The following is a 13,838-nucleotide window of genomic DNA, read 5'->3' as shown; positions in this document are numbered from 1 at the left end:
AAGGAGTAGGGTGCCAGTCCCATATGCCGGAGGTGGCGGGTTCAAACCCAGCCCCGGCCAAAAACAACAAAACCACAAAAAAAAAAAAAAGAAACTAGCTTGTCTCAGTTTTCTCATTTGTAAGTTGAAGCAGTTGAACTTGTTGACCTTGAAGGTCTCTATAGTCCAAAACTAGAATGTATATTATTTCTGCTATTAAAACATTCATCATGGAGGAAATGAAGTTGTGTGTGTGGAGGGGGATACCTGTATTCCCTTTCCATATAGGTTTCTCTTCCTAAACTTAATTTCCCCCCTAAGCTTACTACTTATTATGTATATGCCTTCCATATCACAAATTTAACACTTTACTATAGAATTTCACTACAAAATCCAATTTAAAGGGAAGCTGATTACAAAGGGAGGAGGTTGTAAAAGCACTTGTTTCATATTTGTAGCTCCTAAATAAAGTTCAGTGTTGTGTTCCCTGGCCTGAAATTCTGTAAAGGCTCACAGGTTCGGGAAATTTGTGGAGCACAGCTTCAGTGTGATATCAGTGTATCCAGCCCCACAGACATCACGGTAAAACAGTGACAGAGCAAATAAAGCGGAAAAAGCGAGAATTCTGTTACTTATCTACAAGACTGCTTCCTTTTAATGCACCAAATGCAGCCCAAAATAAGAGTAATGTTGAAAGGTAAGAAGGAGAAAAAAATCTTCAATTTTGTAAATGCAGCTGAAACGCAGAAAGTTTTTGGCAGTGAAATTCGCTGAAAAGTAACATTTTTTATGCCGCATCCAGAAGCTCTTGTGCTCGAGGAAAGGCACCAAAACCAGAACGCACCGGTGCGATTTCACTCCAGCCCTATTGATCCTATGCACCAAAAGGCCAAAGGCAAACAAACCAGTCAGAATTCAGACGAAAAAGGCTGGAGCCTCTCCAGCTACCAAGCAAAGTATAAACAAAAAAACTTAACAAAATGCCTTATTTCGTGCAGGAAATCACAATGCAGTTCCCAGGCGTACTGTTTAAGCACTATAAGTACAGGATTTAACACCTGCAGGCACTACACGCTGCCCGGACCGGGAGAGAAGAGCGCCCGGAGGACGGCGGGCGCCCCACTGCACTGCACAGCGAGGAAACCCGGAGAAACTGCCCGCGAATCGCCGCGCACCCCAAAGAAGTAAAGCTTTGCTTTCCATTTGCTTGTCCAGCCTTACTCTGCGCCCATCCCGACCCCCGCGTACCTGGCCCAGCGGTCCTGCCCTCCCGCCCGCAGCTCCGGCTCAGGATCTAGTAACTCGCAGGTCCACTTTGCGGCTCCCTCTCGGCGCCCGCCTAGTCGCTGCGCTCGCGCCACTGCGCATGCTCGGCCGGCACCCAGGCCCGCAAACTCGCAATCCACTTACCGGTTTTTGGCTGCGGCTCCCGGGGTGAGGGACCCGGGAGCCGGAGTCTGGGTTCAGGCGGACGTTGGAGGTGGAATTGCAGGTGCTGGAAGCGTCTTTGAGGGGGAGAGGTGGATGGGCGCTTGCAGCAACGTTATCCCTCCCCTCCACAGTTACCCAAGCCTAAAGATGACCATCTACATGTTTGAAATGAGATTAGCACAGCGGTTCTCAAACTTGAGCGTGGATGAGAATCATCTGGAGGGGTTGTTAAAACACAGATCCTACAACCAACGCATCATACTCGGTAGGTCTGGAGTTAGGCGCGACAATTTGCATTTCTGACATGTTCACAGCAGAAGCTTCTGCTACTAGTCCGAGTACCATCACACTAAGAGGACCGGGGCTCCCTGAGAAGAATTACTGGTGTTAAAGGAAGACATTTTTTTTCTTTCCCCTAACTCCTTTTTAGGATTTCACAAGCTTCTTTTCATTCCAAAGCCACACCTGCTTAAAATAAACAAAGCCCACAAACAAAAATGGGACAGTTCTTTAGCATATGAGTCAAATAAATGGAATACTGTCTCAAGAGTTCTCACCGGTTCTGCCTGCAGCATAGCCAATATCTGTACCCCAGATTTATTACCCCTTCGACTCAAAGTCTGATGTGCCCCGTAGCAGCTAGCACAGTACATACGGAGAAAGGGCTTGCTGAGATGATAGCGATAGGTCTGGAGAAGAAAGAAGGAGGTTGAAATTATTTTAATAGCCCAAAAGAATTGGATGTGCAATTAAATATGAAGTAAGTAAGCCAAGGAGGGGGTGGGTAAGGATTTCTCCCTGCTTCCACGACAAACCAGTAAATTTAGTGTTCTTATCTGAGCCCGGATGTACAGGAGGAGTTGAGTAGTCTCACACAAAATAAAACACAGTTTTCTTAAAAAGTTAGACATACACCTGTCAGATCGCACCTATTCCATTCCATTCCATTCACAGGTGTTATCCAGCTGCTCACACAAAGACTTGAATACCAACGTTCATACCAGCATTTTTTCACAATAGCCCTAAACCAGAAGGAATCCAACTGTCCATCAACAGGTGAATAAAAAAAAACAACTGCAGTACATCTATAGCATGGAATACTATTCAGTGATAAAAAAGCAGGAACTATTCACACAGGCCTCAAAATGGGTTAAAAAAAAAAAGAAAACTCCCAAAATCATTATGCTGAGTTTAAGAAATCAGGAACAAAATACATACTGTATGATCCCATTTACACAAAGTCCAAACTAACCTATAATGACAAAAAGCAGATTAGTAAGTGTCCGGAGTCAGGGATGAAGGAAAGGATGGACTGCAAAGAGTTAGTAAAAACTTTTCAGTGGGGCGGTGTCCCCATATGTCGAAGGTGTCCCCCTATGCTGGAGGTGGTGGATTCAAGCCAAAAACTGCAAAAAAAAAAAAAAAGAAAATCTTTTGAGTGTAATGGAAATTTTCTCTACTTTGATCATAGTGACAATTTCATCGGTGTATGCAACTGTTATAGCTAAATTGTACTCTTTAGATATATCAAATTTATTTTGTATAAATTATTCCCCATAAAGTAGATAAGAAAATTTAAGGAAATGCATTGATATAGCCGGGCGTTGTGGCGGGCGCCTGTAGTCCCAGTTGCTCGGGAGGCTGAGGGAAGAGAATCACGTAAGCCCAAGAGTTAAGAGGTTGCTGTGAGCGGTGTGACGCCACGGCACTCTACCGAGGGCGGTACAGTGAGACTCTGTCTCTACAAAAAAAAAAAAAAAAAAAAAAGGAAATGCATTGATAATCTGTTTATTTAGTGGGAATACTGACCAAAATAAATTCATAAAAAATGTAGATCCAAAATACAGGGTGTCCATGAAGTTCATGTGTAATTTACTATGTTAAACTATTTTAAATTGTACACAAACTTTATAAACACCTTATAGTATAACTTGATTTGGAAGGACGGCACAATAAAAAGTCACCCTCTGTTAAAAAAAGCTAAAAAATAATCAGTATAAAATGTCTGGAACAACCATCTCTGAAAGTACACCATGGTGGAGTGGCTCATACCTGTAATTCTAGCATTTGGGGATGCCAAGGAGGGAGGATTGCTTGAGGTGAGGAGTTTGAGACCAGCCTGAGCAAGAGTGAGACCCCTTCCATAAAATAATAGAAAAATTAGCAGGACATGTTGGTGTGATTGTAGTCCCACCTACTCAGGAGGCTAAGGCAGGAGGACGGTTTGAGCCCAGAAGTTTAGGTTGCAGTAAGTTCTGATGGTATCACTGCACTCTAGCCTGGTGACAGTGTGAGAGCTATGTTAAAAAAAAAAAAAAGTAACCGACCATCAGAAGGTTGTGTGTTCAAATCAAGTCAGGGTCACAAAAAAATAAGTAACTGACCAATCCTAAAATATGATTTGTAAGTGTATTGCTGATAAAACTAAAATATTTCCCAAAAGCATTTCTTAAATCTAAAATAATAGAGTATATCATTAGAAATGCACAACTAATGCATAAAAATCACAAAGAATATTGTTATCTGCTTAACTGATTTTATCACCACCAATGAGAAATAAGATTTTCGAACTGTATTTCTAGGAGCCCTGGAAATTTATGGAGATAAAAAAAGTGGGAAGCATACTGGATCAAGGACCCCCAACCTAGCCAGCACATTATTACTTATATATTGGGGTATCTTGTGAATTTTGGCTGGATAAATGGGGTCCACTGATAATTAAAAGAATAATACGTGAGGCTGAGGCAAGAGAATCACCTAAGCCCAAGAGCTGGAGGTTGCTGTGAGCTGCGACATCACAGCCCTCTACCGGCCACAGCACTTTACCAAGGGCGACAAAGTGAAACTGTCTCAAAAAAAAAGAACAATAATTTGAAAACAATTAAAAGCATCAGATAGGAAGATTCACAGTGAAAGGATGCTATATGTGGTGGACACAAGAATTCTGGTCATCAAAAATGTACACTGTAGGGTGGCACCTGTGGCTCAAGGAATAGGGCGCCAACCCCATATACCAGAGCTGGCCCTGGCCAAAAATGGCAAAAATAAAAAAGAAAAATGTACACTGTAGTTATAATAACAATAGGTTCCAGTTTCTGTAATACCAAATTTAAATATTTATCACATGAATTATATCCAATCATGTGTTCCAACTGTTAGCTGAAAAACTATCACCAACTAAGTGAAATGGATAATTTTCTTTTTTTTTTCAGTTTTGGCCAGGGCTGGGTTTGAACCTACCACCTCCAGCATATGGGGCCAGCGCCCTACTCCTTTGAGCCACAGGCACTGCCCGAAATGGATAATTTTCTAACTCTTCTACAGCTTATATGAAATATTAATGCAAAGAGCTAAGAGTTATTAAGCTCCTTATAGGTCAGTGGTTCTCAACCTGTGGGTCTTAACCCCTTTGGGGGTCAAACGACCCTTTCACAGGGGTTGCCTAAATACATCCTGCATATCAGATATTATGATTATGTTACATTACGATTCATAACAGTAGCAAAATTACAGTTATTAAGTAACAACGAAAATAATTTTATGGTTGGGGGTCACCACAACATGAGGAACTATATTAAAGGGTTGTGGCATTAGGAAGGTTGAGAACCACTGTTCTAGGTAGTCACCATTCTAAGCACTTACAGTATTTTCTCATTGAATATCTGTGAAAACCCTTCAAAATTATCCTCAATTTATAGCTGAGAAAACCGATATACAAAATGTTAACTTTTTCTCATGAAAACACAACTAAAGATTAAATAAGCAAAAACTAAATACAGCTAAACAATGTCTTTTTTTTTTTTTTTTTTTTTTGTTGGGGCTGGGTTTGAACCCACCACCTCCGGCATATGGGATCGGTGCCCTACTCCTTGAGCCACAGGCGCTGCCCAACAATGTCTTTTATATTAAGACAAACTTTACTAATTCCACATTTCCCAAAGATCCACTTGTATCGTTAATTTAATTTCCCAGACTCATTGACCCTGAGAGGGCTACAATAAAGAACAGAACACTAGGCCAGGTGCAATGACTCACACCTGTAATCCTAGCACTCTGGGAAGCTGAGGCGGTGGATTGCCTGAGTTTAGGAGTTGGAGACCAGCCTGAGCTAGAGGGAGACCCCATCTCTAAAAATAGCAGGGTTTTATATACAATTTGTTTTATATACAATTTGAAATATAAATTTGAAATATTTTTATATACAATTTGAAATATAAATTTGAAATATTTTCATCAAACTGGTTAACATAGCCTTCTTGGCATTGTCTTAGTTATTGTGTTAAGACATTTATATTCTACATTTAGTAAGTTTCACACGTACCCTTGTAAGATGCACTGCAACCAGTGCATGGTGCCCATGATCGCATTAATGTACACAGCTATGATTTAATAAAATAATAATAATAAATTAAAAAAATTAAAATAGCAGGGTATTGTGGTGGGCATCTATAGTCCCAGCTACTCTAGCAGCTGAGCCAGGAGGATCTCTTGAGCCCAAGAGTTTCAGGTTGCTGTGAGCCATGACTCCATAGCACTTTACAAAGGGAGACAAAATGAGACTGTCTCAGAAAAAAAAAAAGAACAGAATTCTGATGGTCACCACCACCATCATCTTCATCACTACTACTGTTTATTCCATGTTTTCTATGTGATAGCTACTATGCCAGGAAATTAATGTTCTTTATCTAATATTTACAAGGACAAAAGTGGAGATTTAGGGTGGCTCCTGTGGCTCAAAGGGGTGGGGCGCCGGCCCCATGTGCCTGAGGTGGCGGGTTCAAACCCGGCGCCGGGCAAAAACTGCCGAAAAAAGTGGAGATTTAGAAATATTAAGTATAAAGACAGTGAATGGTGGAACCAGGGTTCCAATTCAAGTTCAATCCTAAATTTTTGCTACAGAATATTTACTACAATACTGGCCCCTGCAAAATTATATCTTGAACTCTAAAGGGGAAAAAAAACAGACATTGTGAATTATAGCTGAGTCTCTGTTTATATGGTTAGTATTATTAATAGTTCATTCCCCATCCTCTGATGGTTTCTAAAATACTTATAAATACCCATCTGCCACCCAGCCCTGATCCTAATTCTGAAATCAGCTGCTACCTATAGGCACCAATTTTACATCTAATTACAGGAAAAGTAGGTGCATTTTGAATAATACCAGGAAATGTGATGTGAATATATTTAGTTTATTTGTTTTTTCCACAACAAAGAGAGTAGATAAAAAAGTACACAAGTACTCCTGAACAGACCAATTTCAAGCACTGAGATCAAAGAAACAATAAAAAATCTTCCAACCAAAAAATGCCCTGGTCCAGATGGCTTCACTCCAGAATTCTATCAAACCTTCAAGGAAGAGCTTATTCCTGTACTGCAGAAATTATTCCAAAAAATTGAGGAAGAAGGAATCTTCCCCAACACATTCTATGAAGCAAACATCACCCTGATACCAAAACCAGGAAAAGACCCAAACAAAAAGGAGAATTTCAGACCAATCTCACTCATGAACATAGACGCAAAAATTCTCAACAAAATCCTAGCCAATAGATTACAGCTTATCATCAAAAAAGTCATTCATCATGATCAAGTAGGCTTCATCCCAGGGATGCAAGGCTGGTTTAACATACGCAAGTCTATAAACGTTATCCACCATATTAACAGAGGCAAAAATAAAGATCACATGATCCTCTCAATAGATGCAGAAAAAGCATTTGATAAAATCCAGCATCCTTTTCTAATTAGAACTCTGAAGAGTATAGGCATAGGTGGCACATTTCTAAAACTGATTGAAGCTATCTATGACAAACCCACAGCCAATATTTTACTGAATGGAGTAAAACTGAAAGCTTTTCCTCTTAGAACTGGAACCAGACAAGGTTGTCCTCTGTCACCTTTACTATTCAACATAGTGCTGGAAGTTCTAGCCAATACAATTAGGCAAGACAAGGAAATAAAGGGAATCCAAATGGGAGCAGAGGAGGTCAAACTCTCCCTCTTTGCTGATGACATGATCTTATACTTAGAGAACCCCAAAGACTCAACCACAAGACTCCTAGAAGTCATCAAAAAATACAGTAATGTTTCAGGATATAAAATCAATGTCCACAAGTCAGTAGCCTTTGTGTACACCAATAACAGTCAAGATGAGAAGCTAATTAAGGACACAACTCCCTTCACCATAGTCTCAAAGAAAATCAAATACCTAGGAATATACCTAACGAAGGAGGTGAAGGACCTGTATAAAGAAAACTATGAAATCCTCAGAAAGGAAATAGCAGAGGATATTAACAAATGGAAGAACATACCATGCTCATGGATGGGAAGAATCAACATTGTTAAAATGTCCATACTTCCCAAAGCAATCTACCTATTCAATGCCATTCCTATCAATACCAACATCATACTTTCAAGATTTGGAAAAAATGATTCTGCGTTTTGTATGGAACTGGAAAAAACCCCGTATAGCTAAGGCAGTTCTCTGTAATAAAAATAAAGCTGGGGGCATCAGCATACCAGATTTTAGTCTGTACTACAAAGCCATAGTGCTCAAGACAGCATGGTACTGGCACAAAAACAGAGACATAGACACTTGGAATCGAATGGAAAACCAAGAAATGAAACTAACATCTTACAACCACCTAATCTTTGATAAACCAAACAAGAACATACCCTGGGGGAAAGACTCCCTATTCAATAAATGGTGTTGGGAGAACTGGATGTTTACATGTAAAAGACTGAAACTGGACCCACACCTTTCCCCACTCACAAAAATTGATTCAAGATGGATAAAGGACTTAAACTTAAGGCATGAAACAATAAAAACCCTCCAAGAAAGCATAGGAAAAACACTGGAAGATATTGGCCTGGGGAAAGACTTCATGAAGAAGACTGCCATGGCAATTGCAACAACAACAAAAATAAACAAATGGGACTTCATTAAACTGAAAAGCTTCTGTACAGCTAAGGAGACAATAACCAAAGCAAAGAGACAACCTACACAATGGGAAAGGATATTTGCATATTTTCAATCAGACAAAAGCTTGATAACTAGGATCTATAGAGAACTCAAATTAATCCACATGACAAAAGCCAACAATCCCTTATATCAATGGGCAAGAGACATGAATAGAACTTTCTCTAAAGAGGACAGACGAATGGCTAACAAACACATGAAAAAATGTTCATCATCTCTATATATTAGAGAAATGCAAATCAAAACAACCCTGAGATATCATCTAACCCCAGTGAGAATGGCCCACATCACAAAATCTCAAAACTGCAGATGCTGGCGTGGATGTGGAGAGAAGGGAACACTTTTACACTGCTGGTGGGACTGCAAACTAGTACAACCTTTCTGGAAGGAAGTATGGAGAATCCTCAAAGCACTCAAGCTAGACCTCCCATTTGATCCTGCAATCCCATTACTGGGCATCTACCCAGAAGGAAAGAAATCCTTTTATCATAAGGACACTTGTACTAGACTGTTTATTGCAGCTCAATTTACAGTCGCCAAAATGTGGAAACAGCCTAAATGCCCACCAACCCAGGAATGGATTAACAAGCTGTGGTATATGTATACCATGGAATACTATTCAGCCATTAAAAAAAATGGAGACTTTACATCCTTCGTATTAACCTGGATGGACGTGGAAGATATTATTCTTAGTAAAGCATCACAAGAATGGAGAAGCATGAATCCTATGTACTCAATTTTGATATGAGGACAATTAATGACAATTATGGTTATGGGGGGGGAAACAGAAAGAGGGAAGGAGGGAGGTGGGTGGGGCCTTGGTGTGTGTCACACTTTATGGGGGCAAGACATGATTGCAAGAGGGACTTTACCTAACAATTGCAATCAGTGTAACCTGGCTTATTGTACCCTCAATGAATCCCCAACAATAAAAAAAAAAAAAAAAAAAAAACTCTGTCTCAAAAAAAAAAAAAGTTAGGCGGCACCTATGGCTCAAAGAGTAGGGTGTCAGCCCCATATGCCGGAGGTGGCAGGTTCAAACCCAGCCCGGCCATAAACTGCAAAAAAAAATAAAAATAAAAATAAAAATAAAAATAAAAAAGTACACAAGTAAAAAAGGCTAAGATTCAGGGCGGCGCCTGTGGCTCAGTGAGTAGGGCGCTGGCCCCATATGCCGAAGGTGGCGGGTTCAAACCCAGCCCTGGCCAAACTGCAACAAAAAAAAATAGCCGGGCATTGTGGCGGGCGCCTGTAGTCCCAGCTGCTTGGGAGGCTGAGGCAAGAGAATCGCATAAGCCCAAGAGTTAGAGGTTGCTATGAGCCCTGTGACGCCATGGCATTCTACCGGAGGGCGGTACAGTGAGACTCTGTCTCTACAAAAAAAAAAAGGCTAAGATTCAGTAGTCGGCTTAACTCTAGATTTGTGACTTTTAGTTATTCTTTTTTATTTGTTAAAATCATTTAGAGAAGGGCGGCGCCTGTGGCTCAGTGAGTAGGGCGCCGGCCCCATATGCCGAGAGTGGCGGGTTCAAACCCAGCCCCGGCCAAACTGCAACAAAAAAATAGCCGGGCGTTGTGGCGGGCGCCTGTAGTCCCAGCTGCTTGGGAGGCTGAGGCAAGAGAATCGCGTAAGCCCAAGAGTTAGAGGTTGCTGTGAGCCTTGTGACGCCACGGGACTCTACCCGAGGGCGGTACAGTGAGACTCTGTCTCTACAAAAAAAAAAAAAAATCATTTAGAGAAAAAAATAATCAGAGGGCTCGGCACCTATAGCTCAGCGGCTAGGGCGCCAGCCATATACACTGGCGCTGGCAGGTTCAAACCTAGACTGGGCCTGCCAAACGACAATGACAACTACAAAAAAAAAAAAAAAAAATAGCCAGGTGTTGTGGTGGGCACTTGTAGTTGCAGCTACTTGGGAGAATGAGGCAAGAGAATCACTTAAGCCAAAGAATCTGAGATTGCTGTAAGCTGTGGCTCAGTGGCACTCTACCAAGGGCAACATAGTGAGACTCTGTCTCAAATAAATAAATAAATAAATAATCTGAGAAATAAGACAAAAATAGTGCAAAACAAGATTTCTCTTTCTCTCCCTATCACACACACCCATATACACAGAATTTTTTTTTTTTTTTTTTTTTTGTAGAGACAGAGTCTCACTTTATGGCCCTCGGTAGAGTGCCGTGGCCTCACAGCTCACAGCAACCTCCAACTCCTGGGCTTAAGCAATTCTCTTGCCTCAGCCTCCCGAGTAGCTGGGACTACAGGCGCCCGCCACAACGCCCGGCTATTTTTTGGTTGCAATTTGGCTGGGGCCGGGTTTGAACCCATCACCCTCGGTATATGGGGCCGGCGCCTTACCGACTGAGCCACAGGCGCCGCCCATATATACACAGAATTTAATCACATACACATATACACAGAATTTAATGGAGATTGGTTTGAAATAATCAGCCAAGCACACACATCTACAACCTATCCACCATGTAAAATCCCATGAAATGATAAAGGTACTTTTTTTTTTTTTGAGACAGAGCCTCAAGCTGTCGCCCTAGGTAGAGTGCTGTAGCATCACAGCTCACAGCAACCTCCAACTCCTGGGCTCAAGAGATTCTCCTGCCTCAGCCTCCCAAGTAGCTGGGATAACAGGCGCCTGCCACAATGCCCAGCTATTTTATGGTTGCAGCCGTCATTGTTGTTTGGTGGGCCCAGGCTTGATTCCAACCCGCTAGCTCAGATGTATGTGGCTGGCGCCTTAGCCGCTTGAGCTACAGGAGCCGAGCCAGATAAAGGTACTTTTTGAAAGTAAAAAAAATCCTAGGTAGGGCGGCGCCTGTGCTCAAAGGGGTGGGGCGCTGGCCCCACATGCCGGAGGTGCGTTCAAACCCAGCCCTGGCCAAAAACCCAGCAAAAAAAAAAATCCTAGGTAAACTGGAAAAATTGCCATCAACAAACCAGAAAGGTTGGGAAAAGACAAAATGCAGATAGATTATATGCCAGAAAATCAAAATGGAGAACAGGTATGCTGCCTCATGCCTCTAGCCCTAGCCCTTTGGGAAGCTGAGGTGGGAGGGTCAGTTGAGGTCAGGAGTTAGAGACCAGCCTGAGCAACATAGCAAGATCCTGTCTCCACAAAAATATAAAATTAACTTGGCAGGCTGATGCAGGAAGGTCACTTGAGCCCAAAAGTTTGAGGGTGTAGTCAGCTATGATTACACCACTGCATTCCAGCCCCAGCAACAGAGTGAGTCTGTTCCCTCTACCCCCAAAAGAAGGAATATTCAACTCAGAGTAGTTGAGGGAAGGAGTGCAAGCTCACAGTTTGATCAAGCTCACAGTTATCAGATCAAGAAGTAGGGAGGAGAGCACTGAGGCAATGGTCAAGGAGGGTAGGTAACTAGGGAAAGAGATTTAGAGCAGCGAGGCTAAGTCAATTCCTTCTTCCTCTCCACATGGTTCTAAATTATGGTCCAGGAAGCTATAGACTGCCAGGAAGAATACCAGCCTCCCTCAGTTTGAGGATGAGCTATCAACACACTCTTGCTTTATAAGAGCTGTTCCTAGGGAGGGTGATTGGTGGGATTACACCTACGGTGCATCTTACAAGGGTACACGTGAAACTTAACTAAATCTAGAATATAAATGTCTTAACACAATAACTAAGAAAATGCCAGGAAGGCTATGTTAACCAGTGTTATGAAAATATGTCAAATGGTCTATAAAACCAGTGTATGGTGCCCCATGATTGCATTAATGTACATAGCTATGATTTAATTTAAAAAAAAAAAAAGCTGTTCCTTACACAAATTTGGCAGATAATGGACACGGTAAATAAAAAGGCAAAGTGAACAGAGCATCTAAAATGCAAAATTAAACAAATAACACATTATTTATACATTTAGAAAAAAATTACCATGAGAGAGGCACCATTTTTATAACTAGTGATAAAGAAAAAAGACTTTTGCAAAGTATAATTAATGTCTTTGGAGAAACATGAGATGTCTTACATACAAAATAATTGAACTATATATTTGGGAATTTAAAAATGTGATAACTGGGCGGCGCCTGTGGCTCAAAGGAGTAGGGCACCAGCCCCCTATGCCAAAGGTGGTGGGTTCAAACCCAGTCCTGGCCAAAAACTAAAAAAAAAAAAAAAAAAAAAAAAGTGATAACTGAAATCAAAAAACTAAATGGATGGTTTCAGTTTCAAAATAGATACAGATGGGCAACTGGAAGGTCAAGTTGAGCAGTTATTCCAGAATGCGTCAGCTCAACAGGTGGTAGTAGAAAAAATGGCTTTAGGACCTAGAAGAATGTCCTGGGGGCAGCTTACTACATTCTCCATCCCCCTCCAGCACTTTGCTCCTCTTCATTTGGAGAAAACAAAATTGTGTACAACATTAACTGAAATAGATTGGAAACTACAAGAGCTGTGGAGTGTGGCAGAGACTGCCGATTGTTCCCAAATATCTTTTAATTAACTTATTTAATTCATAAAAATAATGGCATTTCAAAATAATAGGAAAATGATGAACTAATCAGTAATAGTAACAGATACCATGCATGGATCGCCCAGTTCTCTTCCTGGATGCCTTCCTGGAAGCTAAATCCAGTATTTCCCACCTTCTCGTGTAGCTAGTGTTCCAAATATGATTTAGATTTTACCAAGCTGTGTAAAACCTTGATTCAGATTTGAATTACATAATCAGAGAAGCAAGGCATAACCCTCTTTTGGTAGATTCCTAATTCTGCAGCTTTCTGATTCTTTCTTTTTTTTTTTTGTGGTTTTTGGCCGGGGCTGGGTTTGAACCTGCCACCTCCGGCATATGGGACCGGCACCCTACTCCTTGAGCCACAGGCGCCACCCTTCTGATTCTTTCAGTTAGCAACTGTCTTGACTGTAATTTGGGGAATTCTTGAATACTCATTATGAAGTCTATTTCTCCCAAAGACCCTGTATATCATCTAGATCCGTTAAGAAACACTTTTACTGGGGCCAGGCGTGATGGCTCACACCTATAATCCTGGGAGGCCAAGATCTGAAGATTGCTTGAGCTCCAGAGTTCCAGGCAAGCCTGAGCAAGAGCAAGTTCCATCTCTACTAAAAATAGAAAAGTGACAGGAACCTAAAGAATTATCTTTCTATGGTCTGTTGGCCATTTCAGAACTTTGGAAATGTAATGGTCAATTCATTAGAAGGAAACAGTATGAGTCATTGGTGATAGACGTAGGCTAGTGTGATTTGTAGTCTTAATACTGTCAGGTTCCAAAATACCCATAAAATATTACTATATTTATCTCACAAGGATATTTAAGTTATTTGTTAGAATTATAATGCTGTTAAATCTTTTTTTTGTTTGTTTGGGTTTTTTTTGTAGAGACAGAGTCTCACTTTATCGCCCTCGGTAGAGTGCCGTGGCATCACACAGCTCACAGCAACCTCCAAATCCTTGG

At 41.2% G+C, this 13,838-nt stretch overlaps 1 protein-coding gene and 1 pseudogene across 1 annotated transcript in view; one reads left to right on the top strand and one right to left on the bottom strand.

Moving 5' to 3' along the window:
- Positions 1-1,356, bottom strand: part of PLS1 (plastin 1) — a 133,988-nt gene extending 132,632 nt beyond the window's left edge. Inside the window, exon 1 of the mRNA XM_053598584.1 lies at positions 1,228-1,356. The gene's annotated coding sequence lies outside the window, so the exon portion shown is untranslated. The remainder of the gene's footprint in view (positions 1-1,227) is intronic.
- A 12,080-nt stretch (positions 1,357-13,436) lies between these two features.
- On the top strand, positions 13,437-13,592 carry LOC128593026 (uncharacterized; annotated as a pseudogene).
- Positions 13,593-13,838: the final 246 nt, after the last annotated feature.

The sequence above is a fragment of the Nycticebus coucang genome, chromosome 8, assembly GCF_027406575.1.
Source record: "Nycticebus coucang isolate mNycCou1 chromosome 8, mNycCou1.pri, whole genome shotgun sequence".
NCBI lineage: Eukaryota > Metazoa > Chordata > Mammalia > Primates > Lorisidae > Nycticebus > Nycticebus coucang.
The sequence above is the reverse complement of the archived record's forward strand: the minus strand, read 5'-3'. Positions and strand labels throughout refer to the sequence as shown.